Source organism: Meriones unguiculatus, chromosome 10, assembly GCF_030254825.1.
Source record: "Meriones unguiculatus strain TT.TT164.6M chromosome 10, Bangor_MerUng_6.1, whole genome shotgun sequence".
In the NCBI taxonomy this organism is placed as follows: Eukaryota; Metazoa; Chordata; class Mammalia; order Rodentia; family Muridae; genus Meriones; species Meriones unguiculatus.
Window position 1 is genome coordinate 32,212,657 of NC_083358.1, and position 14,880 is coordinate 32,227,536.

At 45.9% G+C, this 14,880-nt stretch overlaps 1 protein-coding gene across 5 annotated transcripts in view; it reads left to right on the forward strand.

Moving 5' to 3' along the window:
* Positions 1-14,537: 14,537 nt before the first annotated feature.
* Cnot1 (CCR4-NOT transcription complex subunit 1) overlaps positions 14,538-14,880 on the forward strand; it is an 83,098-nt gene continuing 82,755 nt past the window's right edge. For all 5 annotated transcript variants that reach the window (XR_009594578.1, XM_021641564.2, XM_021641566.2 and 2 more), the window contains exon 1: positions 14,538-14,855. The gene's annotated coding sequence lies outside the window, so the exon portion shown is untranslated. The remainder of the gene's footprint in view (positions 14,856-14,880) is intronic.

Below are 14,880 nucleotides of genomic sequence, written 5' to 3' on the forward strand. Positions count from 1 at the left end.
GTAATCCTAACGCTCAGGAGCCCGAGAGAAGGCAGGAACCAGGCTGGGTTGCTAGCACTAAGTTCAGGGTCACAAAGGAAAAGACTGTCACCCCAGCGGAAGGGTCTGGAGAAGGCAAAACTTCACTCATAGTAAGACGATGTGCTGCTTACAACCTTGAAGGAGCAGGCCTCCAGACAGGAAGTACCTTTGCTTTTATTCTAGTGCAGGTGGCACCTGTGTCTTGTCCCAATTTTCCCTGGTCATTCAATTGGCTAGGTTTTTGTTTGTTTGTTTTTGTTGTTGTTGCTTTGTTTTCTGAGACAGGATTTCTCTTTGTAGCCTTGGCTGTCTTGAACTCACTTTGTAGACCAGGCTGACCTCTGACCCATAGAGATCTGCCTGCCTCTGCCTCCACGAGTGCTGGAATACAGATGTGGGCCACCACGCTGGGCTTGGCTAGTTTTTTTTTTTTGTTTGTTTTGTTTTGTTAAATCGGTGCAAAGGAAATGAAGGAAAGCAGGAAAGGCCCAGCCACTTAATTCACCTAAATTAGAAAAAGGCAGCAGAGCTTTTGTGTAAACAAGGTTTTACCTGTTGGGGTTCAATTAAGAGGTTTGATTAGAAGTCTTGTAAGATGAGGGAGATAAAAAGATTTTAATTCTTTGTTGTAAATACAAGTTTTACAGTGTTTTATAGAAAAGACTAGTATTTAATGTTTCTTACAGAGCTGCACCAAAACATGTCACCTCAGAACAGCAGATGGACATTAACAGTGGGGCTGGAGGCTCAGTTGGTGGCACACACCCCTGGAACTTACAAAGATCTGTCCCCCTCTGCTTCCCAAGAACTAGGATTAAAGGAATATTCCATGCATACTCCTGCCTCTACTTCTTTAGTCCATACAGTGTTCTTCCTTGCTTTAACTTATAATACTTCCTTTTTTTTTTTTTTCTTTTGTTTTCTTGAGACAAAGTTTCTCTGTGTAACCTTGGACTCCTCTGTCTTGGACTCCTGGGTTCACAGGCTTGCACAGGCGTGCTCTACCAAGCCCGGCTAATACTTTTATCATTTGTAAATGTTATCTCAGATTCAGAGAGTGGAAAAATAAATCAAACCTGGACCCCTGGACTGTGATGGCTAGTATGTTTGACAATATGATCTTAGAATCCCTTCCTTTATGGCTTGACCAACTATTCCCCTCTCCTGAGGACAGCTTGACAACCTACTCAACCTCATCTATACCAGATCCCAGGACTGAGCCATTCTAACACTGTGGACATAAAATAATAGACAGGGTTTCTATGTGTAACAGCCCCGGTTGTCCTGGAACTCACTCTGTAGACCAAGCTGGCCTGGAACTCACAGAGATCTGCCTGCCTTTGCCTCCACAATGCTTGGATTACAGGTGTGCACCACCAGCTGGCTGACACTTGGGTTCTACTTTCTCAAAATGTGATGCTTGGCCAACAGGGGAAATGAAGGTTCCAGGGGGGAGAAGGAAGACACACTTATGCTAAACATTTTTCAAGGCTGACTGACTGATAGTGGAGATCTAGAATGTTACAGGCTGGAAGCCAAAATTACCTTGGGCTGTCTTGACCCATTCTTTGGCCATTTTTCTCCAACCTCTGTATGTGACCTGATATCCTCGTGACTATTATTAAACCCTCTGGAATGTACAAACATACCTCTAGATTCCACCAGTTCAAAGGCTAAGAGTGTCATCAGATAACCTCTGAAGCCTAGAGCAGAGATGTCTTGCTTTTCTGGAATCTATCTGCCTGATGCTCCCACCAATGTATTGCCTTGATGCATAGTTTTCATGAAACCATATTGGAACACAGTGTTTGAGATAACCTGAATTTATTTCTTAGACTGTCATCATTCATATTTGGCTCCAGAATAACCACCTCTCTTTCCCTTGAAAGTGTGTGGTGTGTGTGTGTGTGTATGTATGTGTGGTTTTTCGAGGCAGGGTTTCTCTGACTAGCTTTTGCCTGTCCTGGACTACTGGTTTACCTTGTAGACCAGGCTGGCCTTGAACTCACAGAGACCCACCTGCTTCTGCTTGCCTCCCAAACGCTACAGAATTCATACACACATGCACATGCGTGTAGGTGTCATCAGAGTCCAGAAGGTGGGTGCTGGACTCCCTAGTGCTGGGGTTACACTAGTGTTTGTGAATCTGGGTGCTGGGAACTAAATTAGAATCTTCTGAAAAAATAACAAGTGCTCTTAGCTAATTGCCAATCTCTCTCTCCAGCCTCAGAGATGTTTTGTTTTGCTTTGTTTTTTGCTTTGACACTGAAATGAGAAAACCAGCCGAGTCATTTACCTGGTGCATGGCAGATCCTACATTTGACTTCCCGGTACTTGTAACACTGAACTTCTTCCCTTTCCTTTTGAATCTCCACAACACTAACATCATGACTACCCATTTCCCAGATGAAGAGACTGAGGCCTGAAGACCTTAAGAAACAGCCATGAGGTGTTGGATATGGACCTGTGTAGTCTCCCATCCACTAAGCATGTGAACTGACTCTGGGGCTTTGGGGATTCCTTTCTGTGGATTTACTCACTTAGTTTTAAGAAGTCCATAAAGAAAGTGATTAGAAAAAAACATAGAAGTGGGGATCTGATATCTGCCTAGAGTGACATTAACTCAAACCCAGGACTTGACTCTGCTCACAGTGTGCTTTGCTCCATCCTGAGCTGCTTTCTCTGGAAGTCTCACTCTGCTTTGCTCCTAGCTAGACTTTTAGCACTAGCCTAACCAGACCTCTTCAGACTGTCACCATAGCTTTGGCTTGACAAAAATAGATCAGATGGCATCAGTCCTTCCTGTCCCACCCAACAACGCTTACACCCAGAAAGTTCTGCCTGAATTCCTTCCTCAGGCATCAGGCAGCCCTACCGTCAAAGAGACACTATAGCATCCAGATACTGTAAGAGGCTCACCTGGCCTCAGCAGCCCTAGGGGCGCAGCAAAAGACCATGACTCTCCGACCTTACATCCAAGGGTGGCTAGTAAGTTGTCTTAATTGCTTTCTATTGCTGTAATAAGACACCATGACTAAAAACAATATGGGGAGTGGGGAGGTTGAGCATGCCTGGGATCCCAGTGCTAGGGAGGCAGAGGCAGGAGGATCGATGTGAGTTCAAGGCCAGCCTGGTCTACAAAGCAAGTCCTGGTAAGCCAAGTCTATACGGAGAAACCCTGTCTCAAAAACCAGAAAAAAAAAAAAATAAAGCAACATAGGGAAGAGTCATTTGGCTTATGTGTCCCCATCATAGCCCATCATCGAGGGAAAGCAAACAGGGCAGAAAGCTGGATGCAGGAACTGAAGCAGAAACCACGGAGGAGTGCTGCTTATTGGTTTGCTCCCATAAATTGCTCAGCTTGTTTTTTTATTCAGTCCAAAACCTTCCCAAGGGTGGCACCACTCAGAGTGGGCTGGGCCTTTCCATATCAATCACTAATCAAGAAAATGCCCCCACAGGTTTGACTACAGGCTAAACTGTTTGTTAGTTTTGTTTGGTTTGGTTTTTTTTGAGATAGGCTCTCTCTCTCTCTCTCTCTCTCTCTCTCTCTCTCAGAGACAGGGTTTCTCTGTCCTAGACTCCCTTTGTAGACTAGGCTGTCCTCAGACTCACCGAGATAGGCCTGCCTCTGCTTTCCTGAGTGCTAGGATTACCGGCATGTGCCATCACACCCAGGTTTGCGCTGTCTAGTTTTATGTCATCTTGACACAAACTAGAGTCATCAGAGAGGAGGGAGCCTCCTTTGAGAAATGTTTCCATGAGATTTGCTGTAAAGCATTTTCTCATTTAGTGATTGATGGAGGGCCCAGCCCATTGTGGGTGGTGCCATCCCTGGGCTGGTGGTCCTGGGTTCTATAAGAAAGCAGGCTAAGCAAGCCATGGGGAGCAAGCCAGTAAGCAACACCCCTCCGTGGCCTCTGCATCAGCTCCTGACTCCAGGTTCCTGCCCTCACTGCTTTTGGTGAGGAATTGCTATCTGTAACTATGGGTAGAACAAACCCTTCCCTCCCCAGGTTGCTTTTGGTCAAGGTGTTTCGTCACAGCAATTGAAACCCTTCCAGGACAGATGTGTCACTAGTGCATCACTAGTGAGGCAGTGTGCAGAACAGGCCTGGCAGCAGGGGCAACTGAGAACTCACACCGCAAACTGGAAGTAGGAAGCAGAGAGAGCTAACTGGGAATTAGTCAAGGCTCTGAAACCTCAAATTCTGCCCAACCTGGCATTCGTCCTCCAGCAGAGGTCACATCTACTAAAGGCCAGTGTCACCAAAGGGATTCAAATGCCCCAGGCTGTGGGGGAGGACATGCCATTAAAAGAACACAGTGCATGTGAGTGCATTTGTGTGTGTATGGGTGTCCATGAAGTAGAGAAGAGGGTGTCAGATACCTTAAAGCTAGAATTACAGGCAATCTTGAGCAACCCTGGAGTTGTTTGTTTGTTTGTTTGTTGTTGTTTTTTCCAAGACAGGGTTTCTCTGTGTAGTCATGGCTGTCCTGGAACCAGGCAGGCTGGCCTTGCCTCCCAAGTACTGGGATTGAAGCTGTGTGTCAACACAGCCCGGCTTGAGAGATTCCTTTTTTTTTTTTTAAAGATTTACTTATTATTTATACAACATTCTGCCTGCACACTAAATCTTATTAGAGATGGTTATGAGCCACCATGTGATTGCTGGGAATTGAACTCAGGACCTTTGACAGAACAGCGAGTGTTCTTAACCTCTGAGCCATCTCTCCAGCCCTTGAGATTCCTTTTTAATTAACTAATTTTAAGCTTTTTTGAGAACCTCAAACTTGTGATTCTCTTGCCTCAGCATCTTGAGTGTCTGGATGACAAGGCATATGCCACAATATTGACTTAAGAGAAACCTTGTCTCAAAGAAGCAACAAAAATTTACAGTTTTTATTTTCTCTGTATGAGTGTTTTGTCTGCATGTCTGACTGGGCACTGTGTGTGTCCCTGGTGCTGGCAGAGGCCAGAAGAGGATTTACAGATGGCGCTAAGAAAGCATGGGTGTTTGGCATTGAACCTACGTCCTCTGGAAAAGCAGTGCTCTTAAATACTGTGCCATCTCTCCAACCTGAGAATAATTTTTTAAAAATTCATTTTTAAATGCATTTATTTTGTGGTGCTGGAGATCAAATCCAAGTCTTTATCCATACCAGGCAAGTTTTCTACCACTGATGTCTAATCCTCATACTAAGCTTTATGGTAGAACCCCAAATCAAAAGGGTCTTTCAGACTCTGGGTATCTAAGGTCCAGGCATTCAAACATATCTGCCTTAGTTTGGAAAGTCCACTGTCTACTTAGAAATAGTGGGAGAGCCAAGTTGGATCAGTGTCACAATAATAAATTCTGACTCCCATGGCCCTCCAGAAAAGTCTCTGGAATAGCTTTTTGGAGGGAGCTGTGGACTGAACTCTGGGCCTCTGAGTTACACCCCAGCACATATTTTCTCAAGGGGCCTGCCTGTGCTTGGTGCTTTTCTAGCCATTTCTGAGATGGTTCCGAAGGCCTGAGTACTAGAATACTAAATAGTAGTTTTTTCTGCTTAAATAGTCTTCTCCCTACTTCCATTGCTGGGGATTAATGTGTTTCAGTAACTAGAGTACTGGGGTCACAGGCATGCACTACCATACTACGTAAGTTTGGGGCCAGTCTGGCCTACATGAGACCTTGTCTCAAAACCCCCAAAAACAATACTAATAATAGTAATAATAATAATAATAATAGTCATATAAAAGAGGAAACCTACCAGACTTCTTTGCACATATTTAATCTTAGCACTCTTGCATTGTGAATTCCAGGCAAACCTGGGTTACTAGTGAGACCCTGCCTCATAAAGCCTGTAGATAGGGCCTGTGGTGTGGTTCAGGTGGTCGAGTGCCTGCCTAGGCCGAATGATCAAAATGGATGTGGTGGTGCACTCCTGTAATCCCAGCCTTGGGGGATGAAGGCAGGAGGATCAGGACATCCTCTGATACAAGCTCAAGATGAGCCTGGAGACCCCGTCTTTGGAAACATACGCACGCACACGCACACGCACACGCACACGCACACACACACACACACACACACACACACACACGCACACACACGAGAAAAACAAAACAAAACAAAACAAAACCAACCCCCCCCAAGAATCACTTTACCAGTTCTCTCTCCACTAATTAAGGGACCACAAATCAAGTATTAGGTCAAAGTTTCCCGTTGCCCTCCTCTTCATGGTAAAGGCTATTTGAATCATGAGTCACAGCAAGCGGGTGTGGAGACTCACAGGGTGGTTCTTTCCTGAACATGTCCACCCTCCTAAAGGCAGGCAGGCGGGCAGGCAGGCAGGCAGTGCAGAGAAGAAAGGCTCTCACGGCTCGGGGTCTGATCTGGAGAGACTTCTGTCCTCTTCTCTACACAGTGTGAAGTTCTGTTCAACAGCTGGCAGATGGAATGCTTGACGTGACACAGCACCCCTGCCTGGAATTCAACAAAGCAAGGCTCAACCAAACCAGAGTGTCAATTCCTGTTGAGGTGAAAGGGAGCCAGGTACAGTGGTACATGCCTTTGATCCCAGCAACGGTGAGGCAGAAATGGATCTCTGCGAACTGGAGGCCAGCCAGGGCTTCCAAGTGAGACCCCATCTTTAAAAAAATAAATAAAGATTGGAAGGAAGAAAATGAAAGAAAAGGGGTGGTGGCTGGAGATGTAGCTCAGTGGTCATGTGCAATGCCCAGGTCCAACCTCCAGCGCGACAAAATAAACAAGAAAGGAGGTGTTGAGAGGGTAGCTCGGTGGTAAAGCACTTGTGGGAAGTTACAGACTCTCACCTCCATCCTAGCGGGGAAAGAGAGTATGTGTGTGAGGGAGAATGAGAGAGAATGCGTGGGAGGCTGGATTACGCACCAGAGTGCCTCCTCTCGGTAGCTCGGCAGGGTGATGTGTTCCGGGAGCCACATACGCTGTACGCATGCATGCTGCATGCCCTGGGTCAGCCCAAGTGCTCAGGGCTTTCCCACGCTGAGTTCACTTACTCCACCCAGACAACCTGTCAGGAGCTTTCCTCATTGCAGATGTACAAATACAGATCCAGGAAGTAAAGTGCTTTTCCCGGAGCTTATGAAATGCATTTGGAGCTCAGGGATCAGTTGAGAGGGTGCACAGACCTGTTCCACAGTGTCAGGCACATAGCGAGTGCTTCCGGAAGGCCAGTCACATAAGATGCTACAGACTGGAAACGGCAAAACTCAAGACTCAAGTTCAAACCTGTCCAATTCTCATTCTCTAATCTGTATGTATATTATATTTATATTATGCCAGTGATTTTTTTTTTCCTGTAACTCTCAGTATTCCAAGGAGACAAAAACAGCTCACTTGGAGTGTTGGCGTGTGCCTTTGATCCCAGCACTCTGGGAGGCAGAGGCAGGCGGAGCTCTGTGAGCTTGAGGCCAGTCTGTTCAACAAAGCAAGTCCAGGACACAGAGAGACCCTGTCTCAAAAAACAAAAACAAAACAAAAAACCGTGACCAGAGGATTACCAGTTTTCCAGAGTCCAGAGTGGACAATATTCTCAGATGGGTCTCCTTGCCTTGCCTTGGGATGGCAGTCCCAGAGGTCCCTTTTGCCAGGAGCTGTTGCTGCATGACCTCTGGGCTCTTGTTTTCAGGAAGATGTTGATCTGACCTGCAGTTTCTTGGAGGGGACAGGGTTTAGAGTCCCTATACCCCCAGAGAGTGGGGAGGGTAATCTCTGGGGAAGTCTTGCTGGGGAGGGAGGATGAGGGTGTGTTCTAGTTTCCTTTCTGTTGCTGTGATAAAATGCTTTGACCAAAAGCAACTTAGGAAAGTCTAGGTCTATGTCATTACTGAGGGTAGTCAGGGCGAGAATTCAAGCAGGAACTTGAGGGTAGGCCTGCTTGCTAGTCCACATACATTACCTATAACCAAAAAACTCACGGCCAAAGAATTACAGCAGGAACCATGGGGGATGCTGCTGGGCAGCTGGCTCACAGTCGCATGCTTAGGTTTCTATTTAGCCCAGGACCACCTGCCAAGGAATGGTGCCAACAGTGGCATGGGCCCTCCATCAACAATCAAGATGACTACAGGCCGGTCTGATGTGGGCAGTCCTTCTCAGGTGACCCTAGGCTGTGTCAAGTTGACAGTTAATGCTGACAGGGTGGAATGCCACAGCCTTTCATCCTTACAGTGGTTATCAGCTGGACTTTGGGGTGCTCCAAATGGATACTCTCCCTAAAGCATTCTGCATCAGGAAAGAAATGTCGAGAAGAGGAGGGCCCCTGAGATGATCAACAGAATGAGGACTGCATTGTTCCTCCAGCTATCTAAAGCTGAGCTCCTTTCAGCACTTACAGATAGATGGGTGACCCAGGCATTCATGTAAATCCACAGTCTACAGATAAGTTCCTTCCAAAAGAAGTGCAAAAGAGCATTTAAACATATGTGACTCCCTCTGGAACACCTTTTTCCTTCAGCAGTTACTATCTTCCCTCTTCCTGGACTCACTTAGCTCTGTCTGTTGGCCCCTCAGACTACAGAAACAGCTTTCTTCAAGGTCACTGTGAGAGCCAAAGACCTTGTCTATTTTTCCTTGCTAGACTGCTCACAAAGACTGCAACCCACCAAATTAAAAACTTCCAGAAGCCCTTCCCCCACAGTTGGGCTGCTCCTCTCCCAGCTGTAGCCTAGAGTTCAGGGGCAGCTTTTTCTTGGTTCTGATTCAGCTCTTTACCACCTCCCCCAAGGAAGCAGCTCTCTTAGCCATCATTAATGCTGTCTCCAGTTTCCAAAGTCTCTTGGACTTTCAGCCCAATTGGGCCTGTTGGACATTTTCACCTGGTTGAATCATGGGTACCTTCCACTACCAAATAGAACTTACTATCTGTATTAGTCAGAGTTCTCTAGAGGAACAGAACTGATGGGATGAATATATAAATATATACGTATTCATATACGTACACAAACACACACACACATATGCTAAAATGCTGAAGAGGTGGGCTCTTTTTTTTTTTTATTTTATTTTTTTTATCAGTTACATTTTATTAACTCTGTATCCCAGCCGTGTCCCGATCCCTCATTCCCTCCCAGTCCCTCCCTCCCTCCCTCCCTCATCTCCACCGTGCCCCTTTCCAAGTCCACTGATGGGGGGGACCTCCTCCCCATTCATCTGATCCTGTTTTATCAGGTATCTTCAGGACTGGCTGCAAAGCCCTCCTCTGTGGCCTAACAGGACTGCTCCTCCCTTCGGGGGTGGGGAGACCAAAGAGCCAGTCATCGAGTTCCTGTTAGAAATAGTCCCTGTTCCCCTCACTTTGGGAAACCAATTGGTTACTGAGCTACCACAGGCTACATCTGAGTGGAGGTTCTAGGTTATATCCATACATGGTCCTTGGTTGAATGTCAGTCTCAGAAAAGACCCTGTGCCCAGATATATTTGGTCCTTGTGGAGCTCCTATCCTTTCCCCATCAGACTAACTCCCCTTCTTTCTTATGATTCCCTGTACTCTGCCAAAGGTTTGGTCATGAGTCTTTGCTTTGAAAACACTGCTAGTTAGAGTCTTTCAGATGCGCTCAGTAGACTCCTGTCATACGTTCAATGCACATCCCATCTGTCTTTCTAAACGAGGATTGATCATCTTACCCCATGTCCGCTCAATTGATTATCTTTTTTAGGTGTATAGATTTCATTATGTTTATCATATCTTATAGGTCTATATAAGTGAGTATATCCCATGTTTGTCTTTCTCCTTCTGGGATATTTCACTCAGAATGATCTTTTCTAGTTCCCACCATTTGCCTGCAAATTTCATGATTTCCTCCTTTTTGATTGCTGAGTAGTATTCCATTGTATAAAAATACCACAATTTCTGTACCCATTCCACCGTTGATGGACATCTGGGTTGTTTCCAGGTTCTGGCTATTACAAATAGAGCTGCTATAAACATGGTTGAGCAAGTGTCCTTTTTGTGTACTTGAACAAACTTTGGGTATATACCTAGCAGTGGTATAGATGGGTCTGGAGGAAGCACTATTCCTATTTGTCTTAGAAAGCGCCAGATAGCTTTCCAGAGTGGTTGTACCAGTTTACATTCCCACCAGCAGTGGAGCAGGGTTCCCCTTTCTCCACAACCTCTCCAGCATGTGTTATCGCTTGAGTTTTTCATCTTGGCCATTCTGATGGGTGTAAGGTGATATCTCAGGGTCGTTTTGATTTGCATTTCCCTGATGGCTAATGAGGATGAGCATTTCTTTAAGTGTTTTTCTGCCATTCGATATTCCTCTGTCGAGAATTCTCTGTTTAGCTCTGTTCCCCATTTTTTAATTGGATTACTTGGATTGCTGCTTTTCAGCTTCTTTAGTTCTTTGTATATACTGGATATTAGTAAGAGGTGGGCTCTTAATGCCGGTGAAGGAATGGACTTGCCAGCAAGAGTAAGAACAAGCAGGCAATAAGAACAAGCTTCTTCCATGTCTTTTATTTAGGCTGCCAGCAGGTGGGGCCTAGATTATAGGTGGATCTTCCCACCTCAAATGTTACAGATTAGCCAGATGGTGGCACACACCTTTAATCCCAGCACTCAGGTAGGCACAGGCAGGCCAGGATCTCTCTGAGTTCAAAGCCAGCCTGGTCCACAAAGTGAGCCCAGGACAGCCAAGGCTACACAAAGAAACCCTGTCTCAAAAAAACTAAACAATTTTCTCTCACAGGTGTTTTCAGATGCTTAGATTTTAGTTAATTCCAGATACAGTTGCTTTGACATCCAAGAATAACACCTGTAAGGCTCTGTGCTGACTCCCCTCTGGGGAGGAGAAGTAACTCACCCAGTATAACACAGGAAGTTAGTGGGAAAGCCCAGGTAGGAAGTGGTTTTTTGAATGTTTCAGAGTGCTTTTCTTTTTCTTTTCTTTTTTCTTTCTCTCTCTCTCTTTCTTTCTTTCATTTTACATCCAGATTGTAACACCCTGCCTCCTCTCTTCCCAGCCCCCTTCCCTCTCTCCTACTCCTCAGAAAAGGGGAGCCCCCCACCTACCAACTCACCCCATCACATCAAGTCAAATCAGGACTGAAGGGCTTAAAAAAACACAATAATGTAATTACTTCTTTGAGAATTTCATAAGCAAATTTAATATACTTTGATCATCTTTATTCTCACCTTTCAGCTCCCCTCCCAACTTTATGCTCCCCCTTTTAAGACCTCTGCCTACTAAATGTGAGTGCTGAGTTTAGGGCATGAGCCACTATATCTGTTTGTTGTTGTTTTTTCAATAAGACACTGAGTCCAACTTGATCTGCTCCTGTACTCGAGGATGAGGGACCATGTGCAGGTGAACCTACCAGAGGCAGACCTTTAAATAAGACTCTCCCTCTGCCAGCAACCATCAGCTGTCAGCAGCTCCTCAGACAAGGGTGGGAGGTCGTAAGCCCCTCCTCCATTTCTGCTCTCCGTGGGAGTTCTGCCGTGTGTTGTGTCTCTTGAACATCCTTTGGTCCAGGGAAGTTGCAGCTTTGGATAGGAAGGAGTCCCAAGGTAGTCAAAACTGCCAAAAATAAAAGTTTATTGATTTCTGCTCTGCTTCTTTCAAAGTACCTACACACACACACACACACACACACACACACACACACACACACACGTTTTTCAAGACAGGGTTTCTCTGTGTAGTCCTGGACTCGCTTTACAGAGCAGGCTGACCTTGAACTCACAGAGGTCCTCCTGCCACTGCACCTGGCTCACACACACACATATATATATATATATTTTAACAGTCTGCAGCAATCTAGATAATTCTTTAAAATTTTTTTTTCTTGGTCATATAGGTGTGTTTTGTTTTCCATCCTTCCAAGTCCAAAAAAAACAAAACAAAACAAAACCCTCAAAAAACAACAACAAAAAACTTTGCTGACACTGACATTTTTCTTTTCAGGATATTTAAAAAAATAGTTCTTACCATGATAAAAATTACCATATTAAAAATTATCCCTTAAAGAAATTCTCCATTCTCAGGGCTGGGGAGATGGCTCAGTGGTTAAGAGCACTGTCTGCACTTCCAAAGGACCTCGGTTCAATTTCCAGCAATCACATGGCAGCTCACAACTGTCTGTGATTCCAATTCCAAGGTATCTGACGCCTTCATACTAGTGCACATAAAATTGAATAAATTATTTAAAAAAAAAGAAATTCTCCATTCTCAAGTTAATATTTAAAAAAATAATCTCAATTTTTACTTTTAACCCAAAGTTTTTCTGTTGTATTTTACTTCATCGGAAGGTTCTGTGAAAGTGGATCAGAAGGATGGGAAGAAAGCTGAGATGGGGCAGGTGAGTTATCTGCTGGGTTACATCCTGTGAGTTACATCCTGTTCTTAAATGCGAATGAAAGCAAACATTCCTAATTGCTGTGTTAGAAGGTGACACTCAGTAGATCCTTTATGAAGGTCTCAGTTTGAGAGGAGCCACCTAGCCTAGACACACACAGTTAGAGGACTTTGACCTCTGGGGTATTGTGAAAATCTTGGTTCCGTCTTCATGGCTGACAAATTTTAGTAGTGATGTTGGTTTAGCCTTAGACGAGAAATGGGCAGTGGGCTGAAGACGCTCCAGCAGGAGCCTCCGTTTACATCAGCAAACTATCATTTTGACAAAGACAGGCTGAAGCAGTGAAAAGCAATTCAGATTTATTTTAGTTTATCTCAGTTTGGGGGAATCGACATTTGAAACTAAAACTGGTTGTAGAATTACAGAGTCGACCTTAGGTCAGCTTCTCCAGGACAGTCTCACACTGTTCAATTCAGGGTGGCCTGGAACTCTTTTATTTTGAGCCTCCTTTTGTGTTGTGACAACAGGCACATACCATTATGTTCAGCTTTGCCTCTTCTTTTCTTTAGCAAACAACAAAGGAAAACAAAACCCCCAAAACCAAACCACCCCAAAATTGCTAAATCACACAAATAAAACATAAATTAAAAAGTTCAAAATGGGGGCTGGAGAGTTGACTCAATGCTTAAGAGCACTTTTGATTTTACAGAGGAGCAAGGGTGAATTCCCGGCACTCACAGGATAGCTTACAACTCTACAGCTATAACTCTCATCCCAGTCCAGCGAACATATGTACACATATGTAGGCAAACATATATATACATATGTAGGCAAATGCACACACACACACACACACACACACACACACACACACACACATTTTAAGTCTGGGGACTGGAAAGATGGCTCAGAGATTACAAGTACTGGCTGCCCTTCCGGAGGATCCAGGTTTGAATCCCAGCACCCACAAGGTGGCTCAACCAGAGGATCCGACATCCTCATCTGACCTCTGAGGACCACTGTACACACATGGTGCACAGATTTACAGGCAAGCAAACGGCCATACAAATAAAATAAGTAAGTCTGTAAGAAATCTCTTTAAGGGCTGGAGAGATGGCTCAGAGGTTAAGAACACTCGCTGTTCTTCGGAAGGTCCTGAATTCAATTTCCGGCAACCACGTGGTGGCTCAGAACCATCTATAGCAAGATCTGGTGTGCTGGCAGAATGTTGTATAAACAATAAAAAAACGAAACAAAACACTGGTTTAAAAAAAAAAGAAATCTCTTTAAAGTTCAAATAGTCGTAGTGTGAGAGGTTATGCCTATCTCAGTAGTTTGGAAGATTGCAAGGAGCTCAAGGTCAATTTATGCTACATCTTGTGTTTTAGGCCAGCCTGGACTACAGTTGGGCTAACTGAATGAGACCTTGTCTCAAAACTCAAAAACAAGAATTCTACAGGATAGGACACGAAGCAAAGGGCACTGGCATTCTTGAGGATGGCCAAGAGCAGGAGGAGAACTTCTGTTTCTACCTCTTATGCAACGTTTCCATACTTTAGTAGACAGAACTGGAAATCAAACGTTGTTTAAGAAAAAACAGCGGGGGGGGGGGGGGTTGTATCCGGAGGACTACATTCTCCAGCATGCATTGCTCCTTTGGGGCGCAGTCGGTGATGGAAGACATCAAGACATCACGTTGTTTTTGCGACAGCAATAGGCGGGGCGTGCGACTACATAACCCAGGATGCAAAGAACCTCAACTTTGTCCCGCCGTCTGATGTTTTCTGATGGCTGGACTTCCTTGCTAAAGAGATCCGAGGGGTGGACAAATGCTCCCGCTGGGAACGCGCGCAGCCTTTCGGACCGTGACATTCCAAAAGACGAAGGAAAGTAGACAAGGGCTGCCAGACGCTGTCTCTGAGTTAGAGTAGTTCGTGCGCAGGGTGGCAGTGCGTTCCGGGCCCCCGACCGCATTCACTGTTTCTCGGAGGCAGTGGCCGTCCAGCCCCGATCGGCCGAACGCCTCCAAGGCAGACGTCTGTGGAGCCTCGAATCCAAGTTCCCAGCGTCTGGCCATTGGCTCGCAGCCGGTGCGCAGGCGCCCGGGCTCGGACCCGGTCCGTCAGGGCTGGTGAGCGGCCATTGGCCTAAGTCCGCGGAGTAGGAATCTGGATTGGTAGTTGCTAGCAGGAGCCCGGTTTCTTCCTTGACTTCTGCGAGTGGTAGCGTGTGATTGGTTTAAATCCGCGGGCATTTGCCAGCGATTGGGCGGCAGCTGCGGATGGCGGGCAGCCATTGGCTGGCGCTCGGGCCGACCCTCCACCGGGCGGGCAGCGAATGGTGAAATGGGAACTGGGAGGGGAAAGGCCGCGACGTGAGCGCGCGACCTCGGGCGCCATTTTGTCGAGAAACAAGCGGAGTTAACCGAAGAGGGGGGTCGAGGAGAGCCGGAGTCGAGGACCCAGGAGTTTCCTGTGTCCAGCGCTGCCAGGGCCGACCGAGGTGAGGCGGGCCGGGGTTGGGAGTG